This window comes from Physeter macrocephalus, chromosome 18 (assembly GCF_002837175.3).
Source record: "Physeter macrocephalus isolate SW-GA chromosome 18, ASM283717v5, whole genome shotgun sequence".
NCBI classification, from domain to species: domain Eukaryota; kingdom Metazoa; phylum Chordata; class Mammalia; order Artiodactyla; family Physeteridae; genus Physeter; species Physeter macrocephalus.
In genome coordinates this window covers 87089211-87103396 of record NC_041231.1, presented here as the reverse complement: position 1 = coordinate 87103396, position 14186 = coordinate 87089211, and the positions used below count along the sequence as shown (strand labels likewise).

General features: G+C 39.1%; 3 non-coding genes across 3 annotated transcripts; 2 read left to right on the top strand and 1 right to left on the bottom strand.

Moving 5' to 3' along the window:
* Window positions 1-3801: 3801 nt before the first annotated feature.
* TRNAI-AAU (transfer RNA isoleucine (anticodon AAU)) lies at window positions 3802-3875 on the bottom strand. The gene has a single exon. It is a non-coding gene; the product is annotated as a tRNA-Ile (tRNA).
* Window positions 3876-9269: 5394 nt separating this feature from the next.
* On the top strand, window positions 9270-9343 carry TRNAT-AGU (transfer RNA threonine (anticodon AGU)). Its single transcript has one exon. It is a non-coding gene; the product is annotated as a tRNA-Thr (tRNA).
* Window positions 9344-13537: 4194 nt separating this feature from the next.
* On the top strand, window positions 13538-13610 carry TRNAV-AAC (transfer RNA valine (anticodon AAC)). Its single transcript has one exon. It is a non-coding gene; the product is annotated as a tRNA-Val (tRNA).
* Window positions 13611-14186: the final 576 nt, after the last annotated feature.

Below are 14186 nucleotides of genomic sequence, written 5' to 3'. Positions count from 1 at the left end.
TAACTCGGTCCTAGGCCCTGCCTTCTAAAGGTGATGGGAAGGTTTGACAGAGAAATTATTTGGGAAAACTTCAAAAGTATATATGCAAAGATAGAATAGTACAATGAATTCGATGTTCATATCTCACACCTTCAACAATTATCAACTCACGGCAATCTTATTAACATATAACCCAACCCTCATTCCTCCAGAAACATTGTTTGAAGTAAATCTCAGACACGTGTCATTGATAAATTTAACACAGCCTAGACTAAGATGAAACGAGTTAGACACTTGCCTCGGACACAAAATTTAAGAGGCTGCCAAAAAGCTTAGCAATAGAGACAATATTTTAAAGCAATATTTTTAAATGAAAATTAATGCAAAAAATCCGTAATGAGTACAGTATGTTAAACAGAAAATCAGTATTACTGATTTTTCCTTCTGCTTAGCTCCTATATGACTGACACAAGACTGAAACTAAAGTATCTCTAAAAGATAAGGATGCTTTTGAAAAACATAATCACAATATCCTTATCACATCTAAAAATAATAACAAAAATAAGATCAAGTATCAAATCATTGTTCAAATTTCACCAGTTTTATATATTTTGTAAATATATTCTATAATATATATTATAAAAATCATACATATATACAAGATATATATATCATATCTATGTGTTTTACAAACAATTCATTGGACATATATGTTTCAAGTTTTTTGAATCTATAGTTTCTCTCTTTCTCCTTTTCATGTATTTGTAGAAGAAACCTGAGATTTTGTTTTCCAGGGACTTTTAAGAATGCACACATCAGAAAACTCAAGTCACTCACTCCAGTGTAGGGGAGGGAAAATAATCTTTCCCTCTACCCTTCGAAATTCTCAGCTAGGTCCCCTGTAACAAAAGACAGATTAAGAGGAGAAAAATATACAAATGTATTTAAGTTTTTTGTGATATGGGAGCCCTCATAAGGAAATGAAGACCCAAAGAAGCAGTTAAGAGTTGATGCATATATACTGAATCAGAAAAAGAGTAGTAACATTATGAAACCATGACAAGGCAAAGGGGCTTGGGCTAGGATAGTTAATTGGATGAACTGACTAGGGAGATAAGGGTTAATATGTAAAGATTTCCCTCAGCCTCAACTTTCCATCCTTAATAATAGGAATGTTACTTTTCTCCGAGTATAAGGAAGACATCTTTCACATGGAAATTTTATCTCCTACTTTAAAGAAAAAGAAGGAAAATTAGAGTGTTCTTCTTATAGCTGCTAGTTTTCAACTGCCTTTAGCTCAAAATAATCCTTATGCCAAAATAGCATATTGGGGGCCGACATACTCTTCCACCATTCACCACCTTCAGTCTATTTCCTAATGGCAAAGCCCACAGATCAGCAAATCTACCTCACAATAGCAGACTTTGCAGCTGGACCACATGAAACTAGAGATTGTTCCAAGACTTATATGAGCAGGGAAAGCCAGAGTACTAGATCCTTTCCCTTACCAGCTTTCTTCAGCCACACTGGCCATCTGTCCCTACAGCACTGCAAGGTCACTTGGTTTTAGAGCCTTTGGAGTTGCTGTGCCCTCACTTCCAGTGCTTTGCCTCAAATCATTCATGGCTGACTTTTTCCACATTCCCTTATCAGCTTGAAAGTGACCTCTGCAGAGTGCCCTTCCCTGGCCACCCCATCTAAAATAGCTTTACACCCAGTCTTCTCCATCATACCACCCTGTCTTGTTTTCTCATAAGTATAATACACCTACCACTATTCAGAATTATCTTTATCCTTCATTTGTTTACTTGTTTGTCTCTCCCACTAGAATGAAAGCTCCATAAAAGCAAACTCTTTGCCTATTTTGTGCACAGATTGGAAACCTGTTGAAGTCACAGGTGAGTAACAAGGAGGGGCTGGAGGGAGAACTCTCTTAGCTAAAAGATATCTCTTAGCTAAAAGATATCTCTTAGATAAAAGTATCTAAGGTCCATATGTTATCAATTCCATAGACATAGATCATCTGAAGCATTATGTTATCATCAGAGGTTTGGCGACAAACTTCCAACAGGCCTGGTCTGGGAAAGCTGTCTTGGGAAAGCTGATATCTGGGTATGAAGTTTATGTGAATGAAAGAGTAGGACAGTAGGAAAGAGGTAGGAATGTGAAGGTCTCTCAGATAGTGGTAATGGTGGGTAATGGTACTAGGATGGAGTAGTGGGGCAAAAAGAAAATCAAGGAATGTGGACAAGGATAGAGATATAAAAAGAGGAACAAGGATAATAATCAGTGGAATGGGTAAAGAGAAAAGATTATCATGGCTGTGGGATAGCACAGGAAAGAAAAGAGAGAAATCTGGTGTCTGTCAATCAGATAGATGAGTAAAACGATCAACGTCCATGAAGGAGTAGGATCTGTAGGCTGATCTATGATGAGTAAGCCTCACTGTGCAAAAGCCAGCTAAAAAGTCAGAAGTCATTTACAGTGTTCCCAATGTCAAGGCCTTCTCTTATACTCCATCAATTGCCTGAACTCCTTTAAGTTTTACTTTACCTCAAATATGGACCACAGCTTTTTTAACTGGATTTTTTTGGCCTTTATTTCCCACCATTTATCTTTACCACAGCTGCAGCAGACAATGTTGATAGTTAATCAGTGTTCTTAGTTTCAGAAAATAGAATCCACTCTAATTAGGTAAAATTAAAAGGGATTTCTTATGAGTTTACAGAGTTTCTTGGAGACCAGAATCAAGTGTGGATACTACACTGTCAGAAGCACCCAGCCATGAAAATGCTTCGTTAGAAATCTTACTGCCACTTCTGATTCCACAAAATCCTAGACAGTAGCTGCAGGTAAACTAAAATATCCCAACAACCATGCACGTGTGAAAGGATTTCAATCTAAAATTGAACCAGAGGATATGAAATAGAGAATCTCACACATGCACCCTCAGAAGAATGGAAGGTAAGAACTGAGGGACTGATTTCCCCTAAATGCCTGATTTATAGAAGACAGAGACTTATCTCCTGATCCATGGATAGCTGCTAATCTGGCTGGACTTCCCCCCCTTTACACTCCTTGCCCGTAAATACAGCCACCCCAAACCCTCAACAGACCCACCCGTGGCTCGCTACATGATGCGTTTCTTGAATTGCAATTCCTCTGCTATTCCCAAATAAACTCAATTTCTGGTCCTTTGAACTTGCCTCAGTTTACCTCTTTATTTAGACTGACATATGCCAGAAGAGCTATCCAGGCTTTATCTCACAATATTCATTTCTCCAAAGTCTCACACGAGTACGTCTGCTCAGCCAAAGCTACGTAACACAGGGAATCCTAGTGACAAGGAGGTCTGAGAAATGTAGCTTTTAGTGCTGCAGGCCCAGTGTATCGGAGGCACACTACAACGGGGTGGCAGAGGTGTAGAGGAAGCCAGTCTGTACTACTGGTCACAGTTGCTAGCTGGTATCCATTTCACCCTTCTTCCTTCTTAATATAATTCTGATTTTGTTCAGATATGCACTACTCATGCACATAAACTGGATAACTCAGGAGATTCTACCCCCATTTTAAGTTCCGGGGCAATTCATGATTAGTCTATGATAAATATGTATGTCCTGTGCCTTTATAGGCGATTGATTTACAAATTTAGGTTTAAACCAATAAGCAAAGGTGTTCCCCTGCTGGCTATTATCAGTTCAGAGGTAGGGAAGGGATCTAAATTGTCATAATCAAACTTTCATGATTTTAAGAAGTTATGATTTCCTTTTGAATCATGAGCAAAGAAAACTGTCCCAGGTTGCCACGGGGGCATCAGAAGTGTGGCTTGTACGGGGATCGAACCCGCGACCTTGGCGTTATTAGCACCACGCTCTAACCTACTGAGCTAACAGGCCAGCACACGAGCTATAAATCTTCGTAAATATTTTTAATAGCGTTGACTTCGTGGAATTTCTTTACCACTAATAGGAATTTCATCAGTCGTATTTCCACCGGGCCCACTTTCGTTAAAAGACAAAGTAAAGAAGAAAGCTCTGTCTTGGTCAAGAATGAACCTTGTCTTTCAGGACCTCCTTTCTTGGAACCAATGCAAATTCTTTTGTAACAAGTACAAAAACCACTTGTAATGAAAATGGCAAATTGAAACATTCGATTGTAAGGACTTTGATGTATTTGCATCTTTGAGACCACAGTAAAGGGTGATAAGAGATGGGAAAAGAGTCTTCCAACCTGTAGACTCTTTGGGAATGAGAAGAATGAGTGGTTGGAAGGAAAAAGAGCAGTATTTTTAAAGACCAACTAATTTAAAGCAATCCATCCATCCATCCCTGAGCAAAAATTAAAAGCTTCCTTCCACAAGGAAATAATGGAAATGTAATGCTTGTGATAAACAAAAGGTATATAACCTTGATAATGAGGCTGAGCTAGGAAAAAACTCAACGTGAAAAAGCTCTAAAATGAACCCAGGAAATAGTAATGAACAAAACTTTGCATGAACAAAAGAGGAACTAGATCTGAGGTGAGAAAAGTCAGCTGATTCTTAGGACAGGTAGAAAAGAATATACATTGAATTGGGGAATGAATGTAGTGTTGTGAGAATAAAATAGACCTGCTTTTTAAGGTTGATCCCAGAATTGCTATGCTGTACTGCAGTTCTGATTTTTCAATATTTACTATTTAGACATATGTACCAGGCACTATTTATGTGTTTTAAATGAATTAACATATTTAAACGTAACAACTAACTTATGAGGTGGGTATTATAACCATGCTCATTTTACAAATAACCGAGGACAGAATTTAGAGTCAGCATTCTCATCATATAGCTCTAGAGAACTTCCTTTTAACTAAGTCACTAAACTGCCTCTTAAAATCATGTTCATAATTTTGTTGCTGGATTACTATATTCTGAGGACCCTCCTATTCAAATAACCAAATTCATAGCATCTTGATTTGTACCCCAGAATATTAATTGCTTCAATTTTCAATTAATATTAATCTCACCACTAATATTGGATATGTAACATGGACCTGAAAACTCCTATCCCAGATAAGGAACTCTGAGCATCAGCCATGTGCACTGAATTATTATGGCAGGGTAATTCTTTCTAGGAATTTTACTCTATTATTTAGTAATTCACTTCCTCTTCTTGGTTCCCCAATAAGGAAAGGAGGTATTATTGAGAGCAAATACTCTAGAGATTGATTGATTTTTTTCTCCCTCTTTGTTTTTCTCTGAAGTTTTCTTTCTTTTTATATTATACAATTATTTATAAAGGTTCATTGTAGAAAATTTAGAAGGTGTGGCTAAACAAAAAGAAGAAAATAAATATAGTCCATAAATTCCACCGTCTGGAGGGAATTACTATTCAGCACATTTGTTGAATGTCCTTTAATATATGTGTTACACATTCTCGTTGAGTTTACACTTTTAATGTTCTAAATATATATATATATATATAAAATGTCCGACTTACAGAAGAAGTGCAAAAATAATACAAAGAACTCCTATATACTCTATATCCATTTTCAGCAATTGTTAACACATTTTCTACATTTGTTTGGTTTTTTGTTCTCCCTTCATATGTACTCATTTTTTCCCCCTGAACCATTTGAGAGTTAGTTTCAGTGTATTTTTTTTTAAAGAGATCATATTCATGCACACACATTTTTTTGTACTCTAATTAGTCGATTAGCTATATTTCCTTCATATCTTTTCATGAAGGACAATAAATTGCCATACTGAAAAGTGAGAGAGAGAGATCAATAAATATTTGTTGAAATTATACCTAATTTTCTTTGATTATTGAGCAGCTTGGGAGCCCATATTCAAACCTCTTTGAACATTATATGGCTTAAGAAAGTGCTTTATTTCACATTATAAGAGAAAATTAAGGATATCACCTCTACCACCTCCTTCTTTGGGTTGGAAAAGCCTACACTTTGTACAATGGTTAAGAAGTTTGCAGAGTCAGTCAACTTCTGGCTGGCAGGACCAACTCATTTTAAAATAAACTCTGATTTGACAGTGTACAAAGTTGAAAGTGCAATTTGGGACATCCAATATATACAAGAGAAAAATGCAAATGCAAAACAGTGAATAAATAATTATGCTATCTTTCGTGTGGAAAAACAAGAAAAAAATAACAATCAATATACGTGTTTACTTGTATATGCATAAAGAAAACCAATAAGGATAAGTGAAAAATTAAGGACAGACTTTACCTATGCGAGGTGATGGTGAAAAGTGGGCCGGTGGAGGATAAGAATGGAAGCGAAACTTTCCAATGTATCTATTTTTAGTTTCTCCTTTTTTAAACATGTGAATGTCTTATTTATGCAAGAAAAACAAAATTAAAAATGTTTAAAGTTATATATACCTTTCATGTTGGTATAAATGTTCAGAGTGTATAAAGCAAAGATCTTTTGTCATTTTTTCTACTTAAGTTTTGGACAATTTTTCTTTCTATTTTTAAATCTTGTTTTCTCTTAGACGGAACTGGGGAGTACAGAATGACCCAGAGGGAGCAATATGAAGAATGGGTGGTTTTACAATTTGTTTTCGGAGGAAGCAATCAAATAACCCAGTTTTTTCTCCAAGAAATAGTTTCCTTACAGGAAAACAAAACAAGATGAAATAAACAAAGAATGGCCTTCTGTTGTACCTTTTACCTGCAGGTTTCTGCTACTGTTGTGCTTTGTGAGTTGGAGAAGTGCCTGGAGCCTAGAAAAGGTACCAGGCCTTGTTGGGGGGGGGGGTTGGGGGTCTGTTTACTCCTCCCACGCAAGGTTCTAGAACCCCCTGGCAAGGAAGTTAGAAGGAAATGTGATAGTCCTACTACTTCAGAGACTCTTCCTCTGTGTAGTTCGGACGCCAGGTACAGAACTCTAGCATTCTAGGGTAGGTTTACTCTTTTGGGAGACAGAAAAGGTGAAACAGGTTTGGCACCTGTGAGGAACCGAGCCCGTGACTTCGGCGTTATTAACATCATGCTCTAACCAACTGAGCTAACAGGCCGGAATAAAGTAGCTTTCTTCAAATTACCAATGATACTTAAACAGCATTGTCTTGCAGTTTACACTGGGAAGAGAGAGTTGCTTCTTTGGCCGGGGAAATGGATGAGGAGGGAGGAAAAACTTCTTATTCTGTCTCACGGAAGTATCCTTCTAACGGGAAAACTTAATCTTTCTCAAACATCGGATTCTGGCCCGAGAAGACTCAGGCCAACGTCCGCAGGCAGGGCTTCCTGAGACCGCGACGGGTGGGTCACGGAACTGACCATTGAGCCGCCACAGACCTCGAAGGACTCGGCTTCTGCGCGCAGGATCCAGATTCCTCTCTGCTCCTGGAGACCATTTCAGGCAGGTCACCTCCTCTTGGAAGCCTGGGGACCCGGGAACCTGCACCCTGTGGCCGCCTGGCCCCGGCGTCCTTCCGCGGTCACCGCGACCCTGAGTCCTCAGCTGTGCTTTCGGGCCTCCCTCTCCGCGCGGGGGAGTCACTGCCTTGGTGCTGCAGTGCTGGTCATCGAGCACTTGAGTGGCTGGGGTCCGCGGGAGGGAAAGAACCTTGCAGATGGCTTCTCAAGAGCATCTGACCGGCCACGTCCTTGGGTAGAACCAAAGACAAGGGATGTCGAAGCCAGGACGTGTCAGGGGTCAGGTCAGTTATCTGGACCTGAGAGGAACGTTGGGATCTGAAAGGGAAGGAGGAGCCGAGGCCCCAGTTGGGCAACTCAGCGGAAAGAGGCGGGAAACCTCCTTCGAGAGGCATAACTGAGAAATGCACCCACCCTTTCCAGGCCGAAGTGCACCCTGATCCACCTGCGGGCAGGTGTCAACCCAGGGAGGGGCCAGTAGAGCAGCTAATTCCTGAGTCACCCTCTGCTCTCTTTGCTGGGTTCTACTTTTTCCCTCCTTCCCACCACGACTGTTTCTGTTAAGTTAGGGGTAGTAGTATTTTTTCAGAAGTTAATTGACCTGTGTACATTATAAAAAGCCTTCTGTATGCTCTCTCCCACCATTTGTAAGTACATGTGTGCATATATATCTATATATATTACATAGTTTCCTTTTGGATATGCACTGCTAGTATATAAAGTGTTTAGTATTTGGTATTCACGGGTTTTTTTCCCCCTAGAAATGAGAATCATATCCTTTGACTAGCTAAATTTGCCATTTATTTTCTAACTTTCCATTTCAATCCTTTGCTTTTAATATCATAAATGTAAATGATTCTTCTGGTTCTTTAGCACCTTTCACTAAATTTGTACCTCTTCCAAATCAGCTTGCAGTTGTCTTCATTTGTTTTGTTCTGTGGTGAAAATTTTGAAAGTTTGTAGAGCAGAATATTATTAGTAGTATCTATCATTCTTGTTTTACTAGGGTACTTGGTAAGGTTAAGTGATTTTTGAAAATCTGGGCCACATTCAGACTTACTTCGATAGTAGGCCACAGTCACTTGCTTTTGGTCATAGGTCAGTTCCCTGGAAAATAAACATTGAGATGGAATTTGTGTGCAGGAGTTTTATTGGGAACACTCTTAGAATCAACAGCAATGAGAGGGTGAGGGAAGTAGGATTAGGAAGAGGCAGAAGTTGAACTTGCTGTTGTAACAGAGGCCTCAGCTGATCTCACTGGGATATCTGAACCTGAAATGGCCCTTCAGTAATGTTCTGAACTGAGGCTGGATTTGAGCTGCACCCAGGGGCAGGTATAACTTTGAGCAAGGTACCTCTTTTCCCTTAAGGACAGTGCACAGAGACCAACCCAGTAGTAAGCCATCAGAAGTCAACATTCCTGAAGTGGAGAAATAAGTGCTGCCATCCAGAGGATGATCTGACAGGTGCAACAAACACAGTTCTTTCAGCAACCATGTGTCAGACATGTGCTAATCTTTGACCAGTAATGCCTCAACACACTAACAGAGAAGAGAGCAGGTGTGGTTTAAACAAAATGCTGGTTAATAGAAAGCAATTTCACTTTTTCTCTTGGGACAAAAGTCTTTGACCCCTGTTGCCAGAGTTTACAGTCTAGTGAATCTAGCGGTGTTCACGCTGGAACAATTTCCCAGGAGGAGATAGTCATCTTAATCTAGTCCCTGTATTTATTCTTCCAAAAGAACATTTTTTCCTTGGTTTTGACTGAGACAGGTGTCTTTATATATATATATATATATATATATTTTTTTTTTTTTTTAATCACCTGGTAAACCAGTTACTAGACTCATTAGAGCAGAGATGTGTAAAATTGTGTTCAAATTATATGTAACCAAATACCACAGTGAGTGAGGCTCTGTGGCTTAGCTGGTTAAAGCGCCTGTCTAGTAAACAGGAAATCCTGGGTTCAAATCCCAGCGGGGCCTACTCCTACGTGACAGGAAAAACTTTTCTCTGGGTGAGTAGAAACCAACTTGAATTGACACCCGATGAATCTTCCAATACTCAGGACTTAAGCTTTGCTTGGGAAAAATGGGGTACTTGTAGAAGAGGACAGAGATAGAAGGTCGAGTAATATCCGGAGAAGCAGTCCCAATACACATACCAAGAGTAATTTAAGGACTCTGAATATTTGTCCAAATCATGATATTAGCAGTGGATAGGTAGCCTAGCCTAGCAGAGGTTTGCCCCTTTATCCAACTGTTTGAATCAAGTGATGGAAATTCAACAGCTTTAAATACAGGCCCTTTCAGATATCCTTTGGATTTGCCTGATTACTGAGACGTTTAATTATTTTTTCAACCTCAAACACACTTGGAATAGAGTTGGCACTCAATTTTTTTATTTTCTCAACCTCAAACACACTTGGAATGGAGTGGGCACTCAATTTTTTTTTTTACAATGAACCATTAAATGGCTAATGGCTTTTCTAATCTCAAGGTAAAAAGTAGAAGTATTTATCAAGTACCTTTGAGGGACAATGGATAGTGCACTGAAGACAGAGACCTATGGTCAATGGGGGTGAGTTTAAATCCTCTACCATTGACTCATTCTTGCTACTCACCATTTCTCCTAGTACACCTGCAATTTTCCCTTGCATTTTTGCTCTTAGCTCTATTCTAAAGGAAGAATGGAGGAAGGTAAGGGGAAAAAATTAAAGAAAGAGCTAAAAAACCCTAATTTAAACTTTAAATTGAGTGCTGTAATAGCTGTTTCTACTTTTTAAGTGATTCTGGACTCTAGGACATCACTGAAATTTTTGAAAAGAGAAGAATGTGATGTCATCTTAAGAGAAAAATGGTTAGTGACAAAACATATAAAGCATCTAACAAGAGTTTGGAGACAGATGAAAAAAGCATTTTGAGGTCTGAAGTCTTAGACTCTTTTCTAGACAGATTTTTACATAAAAGTTCTGGAAAACACATCAAATCCTTAAAACAAATGTGTTTCTGTTTTATCTGCAGTTTCTTTTGGCATTCTAAGATATATCTTAAAATAATTTGTCAGACTCTACAAATGCCCACTCCCCCATACTTAGAAATGTGCACAGAATTCTACAATGATTGCACCCTAAGTACCTTCTTGCTTCTCACTGTCATGGGTCAACAGATTAATTACACCTTTGTTGAGCATCAGGTATGCAAACGTGTCAGAAGACTGACATTTTAAAGAACCCCTTAAAATGGAATTGAATCTAATCAGTAATATTCTGTACCTCCAGAAATGTTGACTACTTAATAGTACTAAATGATAAAACTATTGTTATTCTATAAAATAGCTTTAAACAAATCATGGACATTCACAATCGTGTCTTTGTTAAAGGGACTTCTCTCTAACTGAAATTTCATTCTTGACCTAAACAATTCTTCATTCAAACTTCCTCCCCCATTAAATGTGTCCTGGCTTGGGATCCTCAAACGGACAGCTCCTCTTTTGTGCTCTCAATGTAGGCCTGACGTTGTCTTAGGCCAGCTGTGTGATTCTTTCTTCTTCATGGCCAGGTATTCATTTCTCGTGTTGGGCACTGGATAAAGTTTGGTGAACCGATTCGAATGGAAAGTCCCTTAAAAAGGTGGAAGGTAAGGCATGGTGATGATGGAAAATGTTGGGGGGAGAGAAATGATTAAGAAGTGTTTCCACTTGGTGCCCACACACTTAGGTGTGTGAAGTGAATATGATAACGACTACACTATGGAAAACTACTTCCAAACATTGTTACTCTGCAGACTCAACTGAGATCTTCTGGATTCAACTGTCCTTGTTTCCTGTTATCATACTTTCTTCTCTGTGTCTACAATTCCACATAAGCGGCACATCAAACTTAGGAGTCTTGAATATCCACAGATTGTTAAGTTTAAAGTTCTCTGAGCCTTGCACCTAAACCACGATCACACATGGAAAAATTGAAAGCACTCGGCACTCTCCAGGGCTGATATTTACATCTTGTCTCCGTTGTGGAGTCTCTGGAGCTGACCCTTCGTTGGCTGCCTGCCTGGAGCTGATCTTTCAAAATATCCATGTCTGAAAGAGGTCTCTCCCTAATATCAAACTCATATTTCCATTGCCACCTGCATTTCACATGAGTACCACTTACACAGTACACCATGAGCTCAACTGATCATCAATCCCGCTGGAAATCTGCGGTAAAACTTGACTCCTCCCACTGCCTTACCCGACCAATCAAATTATCTCAAAGTCTTCCTGATTTTACCTTCAGCATATGTGAGATGCCCCGCCCTTCTGTTCATCTGTTGGTTCCTATTTGGATCTTCAATATCTCTTCTTCACCACAATCTACAACAGCCTCTTCCTGTTCTCCCTGTCTCCAAGACTGGCCATCTAAAACCATTCTCAACACAGCAGACAAAAATCTCTGGCCTAAAATTCAAAACATACTTTCCTCCTTAAAATTTCCCAATCTTAAACTTTCTTCTTTTTCTAATATATGCATTTAAACCTATATATCTCCCTCTAAGCACTGCTTAGTTGCATGTTGTATTTTCATTCTTTCAGTTCAAACTATTTTCTAGTTTCCATTGTACTTATACTTCATTTAGAAGTGTAATGCTTGTTTCCCAGTATTAGAATTTTCTACTTATCTTTTTGTTATTGACTTCTAGTTTAATTCTGTTACTGTCAGAAAACATTAAAAAAATTGTTTTAGTCCTTTAAAATTTATTGAGACTTGTTTGATGGCACTTGTTTGTTTTGGTGAATTTTTAATACGCACTTGAAAATAATGTGAATTCTGCAGTAGTTGGGTGTAGTCTGAATGTCTGTTAGGTCAAGTTGATTGGTTACTAGCTATGGTTCGTCTTCTCTATCCCTACTTATTTCCCCTTTTCTGTCAGTTTATCATCAGCTGCTCAAAGTGGTCTTTAAAATCACCAACCATGATTGTGCTTATTGTAGTTCTTGTTTTAGTTGCCTCAGTTTTGCTTCATATAAGAATTGATATGTCTTCTTGCTGAATTGATCATTTTATCATTATGAAATGTTCCTCTTTATCTTTAGTATGACTTTTTACTTTGATGTCTACTCTGTCTCATATTGTATACCCACACCAGCTTTCTAATGTTGATGTTTTCATAGTTTATCTTTCCCCGTCACTTTACTTTCAATCTTTTGTCTTATTTTTCAAGTGTATGTCTTGTGAGCAGGACACAGAGGGCTCCTGTTTTTCTTTGTTTTATTTTACTATTTAGCCTGCCAATTTCTGCCTTTTAATTGTTTATTCCATTTACATTAAATGCAATTATTTATATTTGGGTTTAAGTTGGTCATCATCATTTTTTTCCATTTGTCCTACTTGTTCTCTCTTTCTCCTTTTCTACCTTTCTTTGAATGAATATTTGTTATTTCATTTAATCTTTGTTTAACCTAACATGTAGTATCGTTTCTCTCCAGCTTCTTTTAAGATGTTTTTATCTTTGTTTTTCAAGAATTTCAACATAATTTGTCTAGTTATAGTTTTCTTTATGTTTATCCTGCTTGTTATTTGCTGAGCTTATTGAATCAATGAGTTATTGTCACATTTTTTTTCCCATTGAGCTATAAGTACCCTTAAGATTAGAGCATTTTAATGTATGTAAACTACACTTTGATTAAAAAAAACAAAAAACCACCTTTCAATGATAACGTCTATACTCCAAGAATTAAAGGTTAGTCTCCAATCTCTCATCATATTCAGATTGAAATCTACCTTCCGCTCTTTGGAAGGCACATCCCTCTTCCCTCTGATCTGGCTCATATATTTCCATTTAAGTCTCATTTCTTTCCATGCCTTGCTTCAAATTCTTGGATTCCCAGCCCCGCTCCACTCCACGAACTATTCCCACTTTATTCGGTTGCCAGTAACAAAATTCCCTTTCGACCTCTCTACAACCATCATACTTCTTTTCATCTGTGAAGTCTTAGATTTGGTGTCATTTTCTCTGGGAAGCCTTCAAGGGCATTCCAGTTTTTTGGCTGTTCGAACAGGCTTCTTCTGAACATTGTGGTAGATATATTTGGTAAACGCATTTCTGTTCATGTATAATATCGTTGATTTCAAAAAATGGAAAACTTTCAGAGACCTAGGGCATCAAGGAATACCTTCACCTGTCCCTTAAATGTGTCCAGTTTCCGTAGTGTAGCGGTTATCACGTTCGCCTAACACGCGAAAGGTGCCCGGATGGAAACCGGGCGGAAACAGGTCTGGATACTCCTACTCTTACTTCTGAGTTGTTTCCCATTTCGGCACGAAACCTGTGCTTTCGTTTTGTGGTGCCAGACTTCAAAACAAACACAGACATTTGTGCTTCTTTTGAGGTCTAGGGGTTTAAAATGAAAAGCCGTCCCGACGCCACCTGCGCTGAAGCCCGGGTCTCCCCGCCTCCCCTCCCGCGCAGGTCGCGGGCCGCTCTTCCTCCTCCTGCACTCGGCGTCCTCCCGCTGGAAGGGCCGAGAGGCCCGAATGGTGTCAACCCGAGGAGACACCCGCTGCACAAGACCCCGCCTGCGCTGCGCGGGGGACACTGGCTCCCTTGGACGTGTGGGTTTTCTGCAAGGTGACTTTCTCCTGAACTTCAGAGGAAGAAAAGTGCTCCACTTCGAAACTGAGCAGCGACCGCACAACTGTCCAGTTATGCTTATTCCTATTAGTACCATCCAGTAGTTCCAAAACTCATCAGGCGTAGATGGGGAAGAAGAGTTGTGGGGAGGAGTAGGGGTTGGGGGTTGAGTAAGAGAAGACCCCTGCCCTCAAGAACCCCCTGGGTATCTATACTG